This window comes from Cydia strobilella, chromosome 22 (assembly GCF_947568885.1).
Source record: "Cydia strobilella chromosome 22, ilCydStro3.1, whole genome shotgun sequence".
In the NCBI taxonomy this organism is placed as follows: domain Eukaryota; kingdom Metazoa; phylum Arthropoda; class Insecta; order Lepidoptera; family Tortricidae; genus Cydia; species Cydia strobilella.
The window spans coordinates 10,844,308-10,850,403 of record NC_086062.1 but is presented as its reverse complement, the minus strand read 5'-3'; positions in this window follow the sequence as shown (position 1 = coordinate 10,850,403).

Below are 6,096 nucleotides of genomic sequence, written 5' to 3'. Positions count from 1 at the left end.
AAGTCCAAAATCAAGTTTGCCAGCGAGCGATGGAGCGCAGTATACTAGGTGTTCGCAGAACTCATAGAATCAGAAACACGCAACTGCGTTCCAGAACTAGAGTTGTAGATGTAGGTGTCCAGACCGCTAAGCTTAAGTGGGACTGGGCGGGACATGTCTGCCGCATGCATGAAAGGTGGGCCAAAATGGTTACCGAGTGGGACTCACGGAACACAATCGATGGTGCAGGCCGGGGTTCAGACAGACCGAAAAGGAGATGGCGCGAATTAGCAGGAAAGTACCTACGAACGACAAGGTTAAGTGGAGGAAAGGAGGGGAGGGCTTTGCCTTGGCAAAGACCCTAAATTAGGCTAACTAAAAAAAAAGTATACCGATACTTACAAGCATACCTGGGATAACTCGGGGCACTTATACTAAAGTGCCGTAGCAAAATATTTTATCGACAATTAAATATATCGATGTTACTGTCAACATCTAGATGTTATTCAACATAAATAAATATTATTATTTTATCTTTATTTTAAAATAAATACTATTTTATTTTAAAATTGATTTCATAGTGTGATTATTTTGATGGAAATTACATCGAAATATTTATCAGTACGGTTTTTACTCACTATTATTTTTAGTCGCTTTTTGCGACATGTTTTGGATTCTTTGGGAATCCATCCTCAGGCACGAGCGACGAGGCGGGCGGCGCGGGCAGTGCACGACGTATAACCGCCGCGGACACTCGTGCCTGAGGATGGATTCCCAAAGAATCCGAAACATGTCGCTAAAAGCGACTAAAAATAATAGTGAGTAAAAACCGTACTGATAAATATTTTGAAATATGTCTCACGATAGTTTAAGTGAAATTACATCGGTATACTTTTATCGGTATCGGTATCTTAAGAGGCTCTAATATCGGACATGATATAGAACCTCTTTTTAGTAATCGAGGATTTTTCAGTGAGCACATATGTATAAATATATAGCGACAATTCGACATCTTATTTATCGATATCAAATCCCTAGAACGTGCCCCGAGTTACCCCAGGTTTGCTTAAAAGTAAAATAAAGTTTGAGAAATTGTAACCCAACTTCGGATAGTATCTTCTCCTTTACTAAATTGTCACCCCAACTGAGACGAAGATAAATCGGTTGTTAACTCATCAATGAAAGTTTCTAGGATCTCAGCAGTTTCGACGTTACGATGAAACACACGAAATAAACATAACAACGTACATAGAGCAACTTATACTAGAGCGGTACTGTCATAGTAAATTTTGAAACCCCAGTAAATTCACTGCCATCTGTCGACACACTTTAAAACTAAAAATGGGAAAATGAGAGCTCACAAATAATACAAAAGGTAATCACGGTCTATATCCCGGTCAATATAAGTCTAGTAAAAATGAAGATTTATAAAAATACGATAAAATGTAGTTAAATATGGATAAATGATTTTTTTTATTTGCATTAATTATTTTTAAGATTTTGACCCATGTTCTTTCACTGATATGCGTTAAAATTGGTAAATAACAAACGAAACCGTCAACCTTATCTATACGACAGTAGGCCAAAGCTAGTAGCGAACGAGAATCAAATTTTCTTGATTTTCGAGGCACGTTTTTTCCTTAGACTGTATCCATCTATTGCTACGTACGTGTACGCATACTTGTACTTACACCATATAGGTACTTATTCATATAAAATGATAACCTTTGCGATACGTATTTGCTTAAAAATAAGAGAAAACTGAATATTAATTGAAAACTTAAATTCAGATTAAATATTCAAAAAAATATTCTACAAATACATTCACAAGTCAATAACAACATTTGACGAATTGGTTTGACGAAGCATGTGTTGTAGATACAATTTTTGGATGTCGCAACTACTTATGACGAAACCTGCGCGGTGAATAAATATGGTATTTTGTGGAATAGAGTTTAATAGATAGAAGGGGCGTAGCTAGAGGATATGGCGCCCGGGGCAGTCACCAAATTTGCGCCCCCTGACGACTGACAAAAGTTTCCCTGCTGCTGCCTTTTGCCCATTATGGCACCCCCCCTTGGATGGCGCCCGGGACACTTGCCCCCTCTGCCACCCCCCCCCCCCCCCACCCCCCCCCTAGTTACGCCATATGGATATAAATACAACATTTACAGTAACATCACTAATGACAGGAAATAGTTATTTGTGCAACAAGAGAGGAAAGTTGGTTTTTCTTGCGAGTGTTTATGTAAAATAACTTTGCTTTCGTGTTGCACACATAATTTTTCACCTCAGTAGTGAGAACATATTAAAGGTTTAAATATATTTCGAATTACACAGAATAAACAGAAAAAAAAGTATTATAATATGTACGATACGATAAGATACGATACGATACGATACGATACGATACGAGACGAGACGAGACCGTACTGGACCGGACCGGACCGTACCGTACCGTACCGTACAAAAAAAAAATGAAATAAAAGTATGAAGTTCATGGCCTTCACTAAATTAAAAAGCTACATTGTTTCACTCCCTGGAGTGAGGAAAGTCGCACTTTCCTCACTCCAGGGAGTGACGAAAGTAGGCTTGTTCGAGCTGCTGAGGTGAAAAATATATAGCAACACATACCCAACTGGAACCGAGAACAACGAAATTTCGATGCATGCGATAGATTAGTTTCCTACACCAAACGAAGCCTTGTCTAATTAAATCCCTCAGAGGACAGACGAGGAATCTCAGTTTATAGTAACAATCAAGCATAAAGACTAAGACTAATCTTTGTTGTGATTAAACTGAGATGAACTTTACTAATTGTAAGTACCTATGTACGGTACGAGTAGACTCGCACTCCCATGTAAGAAAGATAACACCCAAAATAGAGGTTTAATAATAAGGAAAACTTAAATATATGTAAAACTAGCATTTGCCCGCGACTTCGTCTGCGTGGACTTAGTAACAGCAGCTAAAGTAAGTATAGCGCCTAGAAAAATTCTCATAGCAAATCAATTTGAGTATATTATACACAATTTAGCAGGCGCTTCATTAGTTATCTCAATTCCACCCCGCTTTTTACTTTCTTAAGGGATGATTTTCGGGATAAAAACTATCCTATGTCCTTTTCAGGGACTCAACCTATCTATATGCCAAATTTCATCTAAATCGATTCAGCGGTTTAAGCGTGAAGAAGGAATACACAGACAGAAAGACAGACAGACAGACAGACAGACAGACTTTCGCATTTATAATATTATATATTAATATATATTAATATATTATGGCGACTTTCTCGCACAACGTATCAGCATTGCGATACAGCGGGGAAATGCCGCCAGCATCCTTGGTACAATGCCTCAAGGGCCTATTTTAGATTTAAGCTAGTTATTAATTTCGCTTACGTAGTACCACTGTATATATCTTGTATGTAAATAAATGTTTATATTATATTATATTATTTTTATTATATATTATAGTATGGATTTAAACATAAAACAGTCATCCACCGCGTCTGTATGCATGTATGTTCGCGATAAACTCAAAAACTACTAAACGGATTTTCATGTGGTTTTCATGCACTTATAGCAAAGATAGATATAACTCCGTAATAGATGGATACAGTCTAAGGAAAAAACGTGCCTCGAAAATCAAGAAAATTTGATTCTCGTTCAGAGGGCGCTACTAGCTTTGGCCTACAGTCGTATAGATGGCGTTGACGGTTTCGTTTGTTATTTAACAATTTTAACGCATATCAGTGAAAGAACATGGGTCAAAATCATAAAAAAAAATTAATGCAAATAAAAAAAATCATTTATCCATATTTAAATACATTTTATCGTATTTTTATAAATCTTCATTTTTAGTTTTAAAATGTGTCGACAGATGGCAGTGAATTTACTGGGGTTACAAAATTTGCTATGACAGTACCGCTCTAGTATAAGTTACTCTATGTTAATAGTGATTTTTGAGGAAGGTTTAGGTGTATAATTTGTTAATCGGTACGAAGCCACTAGTCAAAAATATGAGATACCATTGACTAAAAGACGACTAGGTAAAATGCTTACGTTAGATGTCGCTATGTGGGCTCTCTAAGAGCGTTTTTACTAGTTTTTACATTGTCCGATTGTTGGGCGCCATCTTTAGCGGTCACGCACACTACAACAAACATTATGCCTACATATACGCACACAAACAAATATTATCAGTCCGACAGCTGACGGGGGGCTCCGACATGGCTGAATTTATCGAAAGCGCCTTTCCGATATCGGATGTCGGAAGGTGCTTATGACAAAAACAGGTGCAGGAGAGTGCCATTGGCATTAAGTCCGCCTTTTTTGCGTTATTTATAGTTTTTTAGTAATAATGATTTATTAAATGCATAAATAAATACAGAGAAACAACTTACAATTTACTTCCTTCTGACATCCGATATCGGATCGGACTATGTGAAAAAACGCTCTTAGCTCTGGTAAGCTTCGGTAGCTCCGTTAGAAGCGATTCTGGGGTCCTACCGCGAACCACGTTCGATGTGTTGCCTCTCTGTCGCACGTCATAATTCGTATGTCGGATAAATTAGAAAATCACATGAATTTCACCCAAAATTCCATCATAATAAGAGTCCATTTTCGGAACTATTCGACGGTTTTCTACATTTGGAATTACACCTTATATGAAAATTTGAAAAAGTTCCAACATAAAAAGAATATAGCTCATAAACCTCATATTAATGGACAGCGGCCCTTACCGGCTAGACGGTAGTTGTAACTACATCCGGTACGGAACACGGGGCGCGCGAGACAATCATGTGGGACGCTCAACGATATGCTTTAGTGGCTTTAATATAACTGATTTTAACACTTTACACTACAATAGTGTCAAAGTTGCGTAGGGCCTTGTTGACCGAGAGTTAGCGAAGGTCTCCGTATCAGAGTTTCAGATTGGGCAAAAATGCTTTCGTATGTCCGGATATGCACTAGTATTAAACATGAGCCAAATGGAACAAAATGTTAGAACAAATCATCATCTTCCTCGCGTTGTCCCGGCATTTTGCCACGGCTCCATGGGAGCCTGGGGTCCGCTTGGCAACTAATCCCAAGAATTGGCGTAGGCACTAGTTTTTACGAAAGCGACTGCCATCTGACCGTCCAACCCAGGGGGGAAACTAGGCCTTGTCGGGATGTTAGAACAAATATATTCTCCAATAACAAACGATTACCCACTGTGCTGGCGAGGTCCTTGGACTTGCAATGGGGTTGGCAACTGTCAAAGGTTTGCAGAGATGACGCCATCATAGCTTGCCCCTTTTTCTATGAGATTTGGCTTAAAGGGCTGGCATCCAGGGCATTAAAAAAACAAAAAATTGACACAATTCTAGGGATTGACAGGCAAGCTATGCTAAATGCTGCTAATTATTTCGACCGGCCAACCCCATTTAGATACGGGATTAGGTTATATCCATCTATACTGCTCGAATAGATAATATAAATGAGGAAGAGTGTTGTCACGGTTTGATATTTATGACCTCTTGTTACCAGACTTGACGTTAGTACCGCCATCTTATAGAATAAAACTGGTAAGCTGTAGCAAGGACGCAGCAGCTAAACGTCTTGTGCACGATGATTTCTATTTCCAATTTCGGCCCTCCTGTTGCTCAGCCTTCGGGCTCGCAGGAAAGCAAACTAATAAGTTGCTCGGCAATGCAATGCTCGGTCTCCAGGCTTCGCAGGTCCTCGAAACCCACGCTCTTTAGCACAGCCATGTCTTTGGCTTCACAGCAAAGCGAGCCCTACCGAGGGCCGAAATCAAGCTCTGCATTAGACCCTCGGAGGTTCTCAAAGCTCACCTTTAACACAGCCATTTTAGGCCTTTTAGCATCCGAGTGTGTCCAATCTCGGCTTTCTCGGACTTCATGTAGCTCAGCCTCTGGCCTCGCATGAAAGTAAGCCCTGGTATAAACGAGTCCCGAGCCTCATAGTATGCAGAAAAGCGGTATTTTTGCCATACGTTTGTTTCTGCAAGTGACTTTTTGCGAGCGACTGGCCGATTTCAAACATCTCACGTCAAATCGGTCAGAAAACACTCAAGTACGCTTTTGGCTAGTCATATCGAAATCGGCAA